This window comes from Hypanus sabinus, chromosome 10, assembly GCF_030144855.1.
Source record: "Hypanus sabinus isolate sHypSab1 chromosome 10, sHypSab1.hap1, whole genome shotgun sequence".
Lineage (NCBI taxonomy): Eukaryota > Metazoa > Chordata > Chondrichthyes > Myliobatiformes > Dasyatidae > Hypanus > Hypanus sabinus.
This window is the reverse complement of record NC_082715.1, coordinates 99,748,617-99,762,155: the sequence shown is the minus strand read 5'-3', so window position 1 is coordinate 99,762,155 and position 13,539 is coordinate 99,748,617. Positions and strand designations below refer to the sequence as shown.

Below are 13,539 nucleotides of genomic sequence, written 5' to 3'. Positions count from 1 at the left end.
ACCTGATTCTGACATACAGTTGCAGAATCTAGAACAGTATATTCTAGATTTTTTTTTATTTGTTTCCTCTATACAATCTGCAATGGAACCTGGAGTTTTGGCATTCTTAGTAAGGCATTACCTGTATTGGAATTCATTCCTTTATTGAATGTTTGTGAAATGTTCACAACTGGATGCAATGGTAGAATAACACACATGACATAACAGAAAATGATTGCCAAAAAACTGCATCAATTTGCTTTACCTAATCGGCCTCAATACAATTAACTTTTATTGCAAAGAACCATGCTGAAAGAATATTTGTTCTGTTGGAACCACCTATAGCTACTCTTGTCACTGATGGAAAACTAACACTCACTGCGGAAAGCATTCTATATACTCGTACTTTCAGTGGGCATGGACTTTGCATTTAATCTGAAGAAACATCATCAACTGCCTGTAAATGAATTTGCAGCATCAAAATAGATATATTACACATAATCTGCTACATCGTATTTCAAATGAATTATATATATGCTATTTTTGCTTTAATTTTATCTTCTCTCATACTAAATGTTTAATTCCAGAGGTTGTGGTGCTCAACTGTACATAAAATGTCTATATTGGGAGGTCTATCAAAGATTGGCTATGCCACTGGCAAAGCAGGAATTAAGATCTGATGTATTATCAATGCTTTGTCGTTCCCATAATAAAATAGCAATTTCTGCAACACACCTAGAAAGATAAAATCGTCTCATCAGCGCAGTGTGCAGATTACAAGCAGCCAGCCACAGTCCCCAGTCGCTCATTCCCTCGGGCTCCAAGCTGAGGAACCAGGCTTGAACCACGGACTTTCGCCACGCCCTCTGATATCGGATCAATCAGGAGCGGCGATGCTGAGAGGCCGGGCCAATGGCAGCACACTGCGGTGTGAGGTGCGGACTGCTGCGTACGGCGGACCGACTGTGTGGCCGTGCAAAGGAAGGAGCTGCAGGCGGGAGTGTGATCATGGTTTTCTCAGTCTCAATCTCATCTCTGTCTGCCTTCACCGCCGCCCGTGACTCCGGTTTCAACTAGCGAGAGGTAAGGAAAGACCAAAGCCGGGGGGGGGGAATGACCCGTGGCGTTGAGGGACGTGGCAGAGGGAGGTCGGCCCCCGGCTCATCCAATACCGGCCTGACTGACTGCTCGGGCTACTCGTCCTTGGATGTAGGGAGGCCTGTGCTAGGAGCAGGGGTCTGGAAGTTCAGGTGCCACTCATGCTGTCTGGGCCCTGGATCTACGATTCTCACCAGCCTGTCTGATGTGTAACCTGATCTGACAGCAGGAGAGGGTGAGAGAGCTCGCCACTTACTGCGAGTCTTTGCACAGAGAAAAAAAACCCTTTTATTTTTCAATATAACTCAAGAGCTACTGCTGGATTACGCCTGCTTTACTACTCTTCCCGAGGCTTTTGCTGGTAACGTATTGAGTACATGACCGTCTTCATATACCAGAACATTCATAGTCTAGTTGGCAGTGCTTGCAGTTATGAAATACTGCCACGAAAACACATCAGTCTTAACCCATTCACTTTCAAATTGGTTTTTTGCATTTAGCTGACCTTAAACTTAACTAGTTGGCGATATCCAAGTTAACTTCTTGATCTTAAACATGTCACTGCAAACTGAATAAGATAAAGTCTGTCCAAATGTTGGACCTTTCCTGAATATTAAAATATACATTGAAAAGGATGTTGAGTTGGGTTTGACCTGTTTATATTAATTTTGCTTATCTGGTTGGAATTCTTCCTTCTATGTAAAGTAATCAATATGTTGCTGATAGAGTTGAAGTCATATCGTGTACATACTCTGTTGATAACTGAATAAACTAATTACTCTAGAGACTTAACTGCTTGAAATTTAATTTGGTTTGCTATTGTACAATCATCTGGATTTTTTTCCTTTTTTAATGGTGGTCTATAACTGGGGCTATTGAAATTGTGGATTGTCATCATGCTTCAAGTTTAACCCTAGCCAATGTTGCTGTTGGCATTCATTAGTTACAGTTTCCTATTTGCCATCATCAGCTTTGACAGATTTCTTTAATTAGAATATGCTTGGGGATGTATCCATCTCTGTTGTCCACTGCCCAGAGTTGACAAAATCTCTGCTGATGAATGCTTATGCGTGTTTAGTAGAATACATATTCTACTAAATACAAACCCCATTTCCTGAAAAGTTGGGATATTTTCCAAAATGCATTAAAAACAAAATCTGTGATTTGTTAATTCACATGAACCTTTATTTAACTGACAAAAGTACAAAGAAAAGATTTTCGATAGTTTTACTGACCAACTTAATTGTAATTTGTAAATATACACAAATTTGGAATTTGATGGTTGCAACACACTCAACAAAAGTTGGGACAGAGGCATGTTTACCATTGTGTTACATCACCTTTCCTTTTAATAACACTTTATAATCGTTTTGGAACTGAGGATACTAATTGTAGTCAATTTGCAATTGGAAATTTTGTCCATTCTTGCTTGATATAAGACTTCAGCTGCTTAACAGTCCATGGTCTCTGTTGTCTGATTCTCCTTTTCATGATGCACCATACATTTTCAATAGGAGATAGATCTGGACTGGCAGCAGGCCAGTCAAGCACACACACTCCGTGTCTACAAAGCCACGCTGTTGTAGCCCGTGCAGAATGTGGTCTGGCATTGTCCTGCTGAAATAAGCATGGACGTCCTGGGAAGAGATGTCGCCTTGATGGCAACATATGTCTCTCTAAAATCCTAATATACGCCAAAGACATACATGCAACTCACCCATGCCGTGGGCACTGATGCACCCCCATACCATCACAGATGCTGGCTTTTGCACCTTTCGCTGTTAACAATCAGGATGGTCGTTTTCATCTTTGGCATGGAGAACTTGACACCCGTTTTTTCCAAAAACTAGCTGAAATGTGGACTCATCTGAACACAGCACATGGTTCCACAGTCTTTCGGTTCATCTGAGATGAGCTCGGGCCCAGAGAACTCGCCGGCGTTTTTGCATAGAGTTGATGTATGGCTTCCTCCTTGCGTAATACAGTTTCAAGTTGCATTTCTGGATGCAGCGACGGACTGTGTTAAGTGACAATGGTTTTCCGAAGTACTCCTGAGCCCAGGTGGCTATAATTGTCACAGTAGGATGACGGTTTCTTAGGCAGTGTCGTCTGAGGGATCAAAGATCACGCGCATTCAACAGTGATTTCCGACCTTGCCCCTTACGCACTGAGATGTCTGGGAATTCTCTGAATCTTTTCACAATATTATGTACTGTAGATCTTGAAAGACTGAAATTCTCTGGAATCTTGCATTGGGAAATGTTCCTTTTGAACTGACTAACAATTCTCTTACGAATTTTGGCACAAAGGGGTGAGCCATGACCCATCCTTGCTTGCAAAGACTGAGCCTTTGATGGACACTACTTTTATACCCAGTCATGATACCTCACCTGCTACCAATTAGCCTGCTTAACGTGGAGTCTTCCAAACCGGTGTTACTTGAATATTCTGTGCACTTTTCAATCTTATTTTAACTCTGTCCCAACTTTTGTTGAGTGTGTTGCAGCCATCAAATTGTAAATTTGTGTATATTTACAAAATACAATCAAGTTGGTCAGTAAAACTATTGAAAATCTTTTCTTTGTACTTTTGTCAGTTAAATAAGGGTTCATGTGAATTAACATATCACAGATTTTTGTTTTTATTGCATTTTGGAAAATATCCCAACTTTTCTGGAAATGGGGCTTGTATGTATACTAGCAATACTAGTTGCAGCTATACCTTAAAAGTGGGATATAACTTACTTTGAAACATTGAAGAAGTATTTCTACATCATGTGATGACGTTATAATTTTTCCAAATGTTCCTGAGTTCTATGTTATTTTGGCACTAATGCTGTACATGTGAGTATATTGAAACCTAATTGTACTTGGACATTAGGATTCAATTTCAATAATGATGAATGATGCTGCCCCTAGTGAATTATCACATTGTTGGGAGTCTTTATGGTCAAGTCTTCACTCTGTAATAGATTGTTGCTTTTAATTCTTCTTAGCCTGATTGACCATACCTTTTATAGTGATCCTGTTCATAGTTTTTTGATCTATTTTCCATATCTACATAAATTATTTAAAACAATGTTATGCACAGCATTTCTTTTCTGAGCTAGGGCCTGAATTGTTTGGTTCCAGAGTGTTGTAATTTAGAACATGATTACAGCATTTGTTTAATTTATCTATAAACCACATCCTTGAGTCACACCTGTGTTGTCTTATAGTATAAAGAAAACACTAGTACAGCAATCTCTCCTTCATAGATTACTCTGTCATCACTGTCTTTTTGTTTGGTTACTTGGCTTTAAGAATAGCTGTTTTTTCTCCATTTGTATCTATTACTAAATAATGTATGTGCTTATTATTGTGTCCGCAGTTCTGTGGCCCAATTGCTATGATTGTACCTGTTCAAGTTGCTAGTACATCATAATATGGGCAGTTTGGCCCACAGCATTGTGCTAACCTATATAAACTCACTCCACCATCAATCAACTCTTACCTGCTACATAGTCAATAACCTTCCATTCTTATTCCGTTCATGTGCCTATCTCAGGGTCTCTTAAATGTTCCTAATGTATCAGCTTCAAACACCACCCCAGGAGTATTCTATCATTGCTTTTTTTAAAACAAACTAACTCTATCTCCCCTTAAACTTTTCTTAAAAGGATGTCCTCTGGTCAGTGCTGCCTTCGGAAAAAAAGCATTGGTTGTTCACTCTGTCGCTGCTTCTTATAATCCTATTCACCCCTATCAAATTGCCTTTCATCTTATTTTGTGACAGAGGGAAAAGTCCTAGCTTGGTCAACCTTTGCTCATAATACTTGTTCTTCAATCTAGGCAGTATCCTGGTAAATCTCCTTTGCATCCTATCTAAAGGTTCCACATTTGTCCTATAATGAGGCGACCAGAACTGAACACAAAATTTCAACTATGATCTTACCAGGATTTTATAGAGCTGCAACATTACTTTGCAATTAATGAGTGTCAGTACACCATATGCCTTAACAACTACTGTGGCAAACTTTCAGACGTCTGTTGACTTGGAGCCCAAGATCCCTCTGTTCCTCCTCATTGCTAAGACCCCTGCTATTAATTTTGTACTCTGCCATTAAGTTCAATCTTCCTAAGCATGGTACTTTACATTTTTCTGGATTCAGTTCCATTTGTCACTTCTCTGTCCGGCTCTGCATTTTCTCTATACCCTGTTGAAAACTATGACAACACGCTACATTATCCACAATACCACCAATGTTTGTATCATCTGCAAACTTACTAACCCATCCTTTAACTTTCTCATCCATGTCACTTACAAAAGTTGCTGAAGTCGCTACTATCTGCCTCTGTGGACAAGCCAATTCCAAATCTGTTTCTGTGGATCCCATGCCTCATGATTTTCTGGATGAGCCTGCCACAAGGAACTTTGTCATTTGCCTTACTGAAATCCGTATACACCACATTCACTGTTCTTTCTTCATCAACTTGTTTTGTCACTTCCTCAAAACTCAATTAGATTTGTGATACACAAGATAGCTATTATAAAGTCATGCAGTCTATGCTTCTTCAGTGATCAAAAACCCTGCCCGAAGAATCCTCTCCATAGTTTGCCCACATTAATGTTTCTGTTTTGGGCATTGTCAGTGATTCTGGCACAAATTGAACCAGCTGTGGCATTTTGTGCTATCCCCTTTTGATACTTGCAATTCACTCAATATAAAACTTGTCCTGAACCATCATAATTGGTTAGATATAAACATTTTTTTTCAAGTTTTGAATTAAATGTTAATTTATTAGAGTGGTAAATCAGTAAAACTTGATTGACATGAGTGGGGAAAATACAATTTACATCACAAGGACAGCTCACCATCTGCAAGTAATTTTAATGTAGACTACTGCAAATTTAATTGTTAAAAATACAAAGGTATTTTCTAATTAGATTATGTCAGAAGTAATCTCTTCAGTAAACTAGAAGAAAGAAGAAGTTCTTAAAGGTACTCTTTGTAAACATGCCATTATTTGCAAAATTACATTTTAGCTTTTTGGAACTTGTTTAAAAGTGGGCACAATAGTGGAAGTTTCTGATGAGCCTGTAATTGGTTTTGTTTCTAGCACTTTTAAGACTAGCATTGATCATTGAAACTTGAATTTCACAAATGTAAATTTAATACAGAACTAGGGGTTCTAGCGGAAATCATAGAAAATGATTTCAAGGTAAGACAAAGTGATTCATGTTTTAGATAGCCTAAAGTTTATATGGTGCAAAATAAGGGAAAGTGGCTAGGAACCTTGGCCTAGTCAAATCTGTAGAAAATCAAAAGTTAGCTTTATTTGTCACATGTACATCAAAAGATTGAAACATACAATAACTCTGTTTGCATCAAATCAGCAAGGGTCAGCATGTGTCATCATGCTTTCGACACCAACATAGCACAAGTTGTTAACCCTGACTATATGTACGTCTTTGAAAGTGGGATGAAACCTGAACACTTGGAGGACATTTGTGTGGATCATGGGGGAGAACATACAGGTTCCTTACAGGCAGCAATGGGAATTGAACTCTGATGAAATCGGGTGCTGTGAAGCAATGCACTAACCACTGCTACCATAACACGGGTGATGCTATTGCTGGAGAATTGTGTCTATCTGCATGGACATATCTGTGACATTCCTGTTTTACTTGTATGGGTCATATTTTAACAATATTTTGTTCTCATGCCAACTGCTACAGGAGCAAAGCATTGTTAATATATACATATTTTTGCATGGCTCCATGGTATTAAAAGTTATGTTTGGTGAAATGTATTTTCCAATGACAACAGAATTGTTATTGCATAGCGATATAAAGTTCTAATAGCACTCAATACATTATTATAAATTTTGTCTGCCCTAATAAAGTATTGTGTGGAGGAAAAATAAGCCCTTCATCACCATGTTCCGAAAAGTATATAAGGTTATTTTTGCATGATCTGAAGTACGTGCTGCTTTTTGGTTTGCCATTTGTAGTGAGTTGAGAGGCAAAAGATGAAAAGTAGTTTGAAAGCTAAGGCGACAAGTCTCGAGGTTGTATACATACTTTGATAATAAATGTATTTGAACTTTGAATTTTAACACCATAGCACATCAAGCTGTGTTTGGTGTGACTGAATTCAGTTAATAAGATTGGATGTGTTTTGTTGATTGATTGATTCACCAGAGTGTAATGCAAACATTAATATGGCTCCAGCAGTTTGGAATAGCTATCGCTGGACGAAAGAGAGTGAAATTGTGAGGCAAACTAGACATTAAAGTAAATGGCACCAGTTATTACCAAATTCTTATTAGAAGAAAAACATTTAAACATACACACTTTACCAATTTACCTTCAATCCTGCAGTCAAAAGTTGAGGGGGGGGGGATATTCACCTTACTACATACTAATTCATTATCCAGTTACTTCTAATAATACTGCAGCTACTTATTTGGATAACTCTTAAAGAACAAAAATAACTTGAAAATTGCTGGGATTCCCTTTGATTATTTGAGGCAGGAGACTGTTAGTGTCTGTTGTATGCACATCATATGGCTGTTAGTTGCTACACTGAGATTGGAGCGATGTTTTTAAATAGCATTACTTCTGTATATTAATAAAGCAGTGATTCTTGTCATTGATAGTTGGCAAGAAATAAGTAGTAAGATCATTCAAAACCGTTTTGCTCACTGTGGTTTCAAGCATTCAGGCTTGGAGATGCCAAAAGTGGCTGGGGGTGAAAATGAAACTATTTCACTACTTCAACAAGTTAGGAGCTATGGAAAAATTTGAACATATCAGCAATCATCTTGAATATTACAATAACAATGTCGTTTTGAAGGATGCATTAATTGAGAGCATTGTTTGAAGGCAGTCCATTATCTGCACTGGATGTCTGTGCTGATTTTGTTCATTTACAATCCATCTAAAAACACAGCAGTGTACATGGATTAATTCCTCTGTAATAACTATTGGGAACTAAAACATTTTATAGTATCATAGTAGCTTTGCTAGTGTTCTAATTTGCTCTCTTTCATTCAGTAAATAATTTGTTACTCAGTTAAATGGTAGTTTGTTCTTTTTATATCTTAACTATTTTCATGAAACTTTGACTAATTGGTGTAGCTGCTTAATTGGGCCAAGATGTACTCATCCCAATATGTTCCTATTAATTGTAGTCCACTGTACTTCACTTAGTTACGCACAATGCTCTTTCTAGATACCACCTATTTGGACAAAAACATTAATTGCATTCTGTAGTGCAATTACATGATTGCTGCATAAAAAGCACATATTTGTGTTATATTGAGATTACAGAAAGGGCATTCTTTTTGGTGCAGAAAATATCATCATTTTCCTGTTGTAAGTAATTATGTACTGAGGTACTTTGGAACATAAAATAGGGAAATTTGTAAGCAGTGTTGTTATGTGTAGTTAAACTGCAGCCATGATCACACGTTACCAATTACGTTGTGAATGCAAGTGATTACCACTGAAGCTGTTGCCTGAGTTTCAAAAATCAAAGTAACCCAAATACTTAGTATTATGTTCATAGCTTAGTTATCATTATTTACGTCACAATGATTAATATTTACTGCAGAAAGCAAGAGATCCTGTCTGGGTTTAGGTTTGGGTTGGAGAGAGAAACCCATGGTTAGCAGCATTCGAGTCACACAAAGGTCTGGCAATTATTAACTTATACTTCCTGCCGCTGATCAATTTGGCAAGGAGGCACAAATATAACTGACTTTTACATACTGACCAGCCAGTCATGTAAAACATTATGGAAAGCCTTGTATTTAAACGTATCAAAAAATCTGTCCCACTACATCCTAAAACATTCGATCAGTGCTGACTTATTAAATTGGTCACTTTACATCAAAAAGTCTATTTCTAAGTTTGTTAAATAGATCCACTATTTCCTATTGAAACATTTAGTTTTGCTGTGATGGTGATGACAAGCCATGCATTTAAATGTTGGTGAAATTGCCAAGTGTGTCTAGATCTTTCACTGCGGTCACGAGGCAAAATAAATAATTTCAAACATCGTCAGCCAAAGGTATGGGAATGATCTATCTAGATTTCTATGAATCCACAGTTTAATCAAAGATTACAAGTTTATGGTTTGTTTTAATGAACTTGGCCATAATATCAGAAACAGAACTGTAAACTAGAGAGCATATTTTATATAGATTTGTTTGTTAATGAAGCTACTCTTCTAATCCACACACAGTCCTGGATAATGTGGCTTTGTGGCTACATTCTCTTATTTGCAAGTACTTAAAATTGCAAACTCTTGCCCTTTGCAAATACTAGCTGAAAGAAATTTAGAAATTAAATCAAAGATTGCATCAGATTAGTACATTTCATGTGAAAAAGCAGTATGTTCATTTAATTTTGTATTTTTTTCAGATGGTGTTTTATTTATGTGTATTATTAGGAGAACAGTAACAAACCTTGGTGGTCTGAATAGCTGAAGTCACAAACAAATTTAAGTAGCTTGAATTATGGAGAAAAAAGCCTTTTGGGGAGATGTAGTAATTATTGTATGCAGAGGCTACAGAACAGTTATTCTATTATATAGAACCTTAGGTCCTCTTGTTTACCCTTACCACTTGAATGCTGCTGTTATTGTGATCTCTACTGCATTCCTATTACCCATTTTGACCAGTTCTCTCGTCAAGCATCTGTCTTGGCCATTTATGTTTCTCAACTATTTAAGATGGCTTCCAACATCTGTTGAAAGAGTTTTGAAAACTTGGGGCCAAGGGTGGGAAGAAAATTATTATTTCTGTCTTAATCCATCAAGCAGGCAGTTGTAAACAATGATTCCCCCCCCCCCCCCCCCCCCACCACCAGCTCTGGGTTCTCCTACAAAGAAATTTTTTTTGTTGTTTACTCTTGAAACATCCCTCAGGATCTTTATATTTTCCGTCATGTCACCACTCAGTCTTAATCTCCAGCAAATACAAGCCTTGTCTGTTGAATCTTCCTTTGTATGAAGGCCTACTCATTCCAGATATTAATCTTTTTTGAGCCTCTATAATTGCTAAACCTTCAAGAATGGTAGGATACTACTACTAAGCATCAAGCAGAGTTCAATTCCATTGCTGTATGTAATCAGTTTAAGGTCTCCCTGTGACCACGTGAATTTCCTCCAGATGTGACGGTTTTCTCCCACATTCAGCAGTTAATTTGTTACATTGGGTATAGTTTGGCATGGGTTTGTTGGGCTGGAAGGGCCTGTTACTGTGTTGTATCTCTAAAATTAAAAAAATGCTTAAGTCATTTTATGCAGAGGTAGGCCCTTTGACACACCATGTCCATGCCAAACATTAATTATCCACCCATACCAATTCTATTTACCAGCACTTGCTCTGTAACCTTATATGCTAATTTGGGTGGTTTTCTAAGTACTTAAATGCTGTGCAAGAATGTCTCCATTGCCAACTCAAGCAGAGCACCCTCTGGGTGTAAAATGTCCTCTGTACATTTGACTCTAAACCTCTTCCCCATGATCTTAAAACTGTGTCTTCAGTTTTAACACCTCTAACTGCAAGATTTTTGACCGCTATGTTGCATTGTGGTTTGGCCTCCTTGAAACCAACCTTCCTATTCATCTTTGTAGCATCAGCAAATTTAACGACTAGCCAGTTCTTTTTCATGAAGCATCAACACTAATCGTTGGGGCATCATTTATTCCTTGACTGCCAAAAAAAGAGAGACCTCCTTATGCTTATGTTGTTTTCCATTATCCCTTTCACATGAGCTTGTTCTCTGCAATGTTCTCTAATATGTCATCTTTCTCACTTACCATCTAGAGAACCTAGTGTATCCACTGGTACCCCTTTTATCCTTAGCATATATTAATTCTTATTTCCTTTAAATTAAAATATTTTGTCTTTGCAAATCTCTGACTTTACCTGATTACATAGAATTTTTCAAATTGCACAGATTATGGTTTGTAGTCTCGTGTGATTTGTCTCTGATTCTTTTTGAATAAAATACGTTTGTTTTTTTCAGCTGCTATGGAACCTTCCGTAAATCTTGAGTAATTTTGGAAAATTAGTATCAGTGCATCAGCTGTCTTACAAACACTTCTTTTAAGACCCAAGGTTGTCTGTTGGGATTCAAAGACTTTATCATCTGGCAGTTCCAGTGGTATGTTCCCAAATGATTGATTGCAATTTTCCTTCCTCCCTTCCAGTTGCTTATTTGCAGCTATTTCTGGGATGTTACTTGTATTTTCTGCAGTGAAGACTGATACAAAATCTCTGTTTAATGTATTTCAAACTTATTTTTAGCTACTAATGTCCCAGTGCTTACTTTCCATAGGATCAGTGCTTCATTAACCCTTGTTTAAAAAATCTAAAGTGACTTTTATTCCTTTTTTTTCCCTTGGTTACCTTTATCTTGTACTCAGTTTCCTTCCTTGTTAATCTTGTAGTTGTAAAATTTAATTAGATTTCTTTTTAAATTTTTGAGTACATTTATGCTTTTAATTAACAAGGTAAAATACTGTATTTTGTAATTGTTTTTAAGTATACAGCCCTGTTGTTTTTGAATGTTTGCAGGAAACAAGGAGCTGCCAAATGCCATCAGGGAAGGAACCTTTGGTTCTGAATACCCTTTCACATTCTGATATGACCCTCCATGGCCTCCCTCACTGTTGTGATGAGGCAACACTTAAGTTGGAGGAACAACAGCTTGTATTCCGTTTGGGTAGCCTCCAAATTGATGGCATGAACAAAGATATCTCAAACTTCCAGTAATGCCTCCCACCCCTCTCTTTCACAATTTCCCATTCCTTTTTTTTCTCTCTCAGATTATCCCCTTGCTTGCCCATCGCCTCCCTCTGGTGCTCCTCCCCCCTTTTTCTTTCTTCCATGGTCTTCTGTCTCTTTCACCAATCAACTTCTCAGCTCTTTACTTAATCCCTCCCTCCTCCAGGTTTCACCTATCACCTGCTGTTTCTTTCCCCTCTCCCCACCTTTTAAAACTACTCAGTTTTTTTTTTCTCCAGTCCCGTCGAAGGGTTTCAGCCCAAAATGTCGACTGTACTTTTTTCCATAGATGCTGCGTGGCCTGTTTAGTTCCTCCAGCATTTTGTATGTGTTGCTATGATTGATATATTTGTTACATGTACATTGAACTGTACAGTGAAATGCATAGTTTGTGTCAAATCAAATCTGTGATGATTATGCTGGGTAGCCCACAAGTGTCATCACACTTCTGGCATACCCACAATTTACTAACTCTAACCGTAACACCTTTGGAATGTTGGAGGAAACCGGAGCACCAGGAGAAAACCTACTTGGTCACTGGGAGAGCAGACAAGTGGCAGTGGGAATTGAACCCCAATCAGTGATCTCAGGCACTGTAAAGTGATGCACTCGCCCCTGTGCCATTATGCAGTTCACATGTAAGTGGAGGCATCCAGTCCTGTGCATTGCACAGGTTTTGAAGCAGCTCAGTGTGCATTGGGGCAGGAGAAGGGCATCTGATTGTCAGCTACAACCAGACTACACTTGGGAACAGTAAATGAGCAGCCTGGTTGGTGATGCATTCCTTCTGGCGTTTACTCTGGACTGCTGTTTGAAACGTCTAGGACGGGGGTCGGCAACCTGCGGCTCCCGAGCCATTTGTGGCTCTTTCACCTCTGTGCTGCGGCTCCCTGTGGCTTGGGGAAATAATTGGTCAGTATTTAATTAAAATGTATTTTATGTTAGTTTGTTAGCTTTTGAAATGTAATTCTAAATTTGAAGATTATGGTGATCTTATCCGAAACGGCTCACAATTAGCCAGCATTCCGGCTAAGGGAGATAGCCTACGGGGGTTTGTGAGTACGCGTCTTTTGCAGCATCTGCGTCCATGGGGGCTGGGTTGAGGGAGGCTTAAAAGCAAGGCTGTTTAGTTCGAATAAAGCTATCTTTGACTGCGTGTAGCACACCGCTACAACGTGTTTTTATCGCTGGCTGTCCAGACGGAAGGTGCTGAAACGCTTTGTCGCGTGTCTGGAAGAAGTGAAAACTTTCCTGGGCAGCAAAGGGCTCACCTTTCCTGAGCTGGAACAGCCAGAGTGGCTGGAAAAGCTACACTTCATGGTAGACATGACAGCGCATCTGAACACGCTGAACACAGCTCTTCAACGGGGTAAGGACGTACAGCCCTGCACATGTTGGAGGATGTTTTGGCATTCGAGCGCAAGTTGACGTTGCTTGCCAGAGATTTACAGAAAGGCACTTTGTCTCACTTCCCCAATTTGAGAGAGTTCAAACAAGCTCACGACATGATAATTTCGGAGTATTTACATTCTGCAATCATCGCAATGCAAACATCGTTTGGGAAACGCTTCTGTGAGTTCAGAGAGGAAAAAAACACATTATCCTTCCCGGTCACTCCCTCAAGCATCGATCCTTCCCTACTGAATACGACTGCATTGGCAGGTGTGAGTCAACCTGATCT

The 13,539-nt window shown here is 38.7% G+C and overlaps 1 protein-coding gene across 1 annotated transcript in view; it reads left to right on the top strand.

Moving 5' to 3' along the window:
• The first annotated feature begins 910 nt into the window (after positions 1 to 910).
• The window catches only part of ibtk (inhibitor of Bruton agammaglobulinemia tyrosine kinase), a 122,785-nt gene continuing 110,156 nt past the window's right edge, over positions 911 to 13,539 (top strand). The window contains exon 1 of the mRNA XM_059982377.1: positions 911 to 1,062. The gene's annotated coding sequence lies outside the window, so the exon portion shown is untranslated. The remainder of the gene's footprint in view (positions 1,063 to 13,539) is intronic.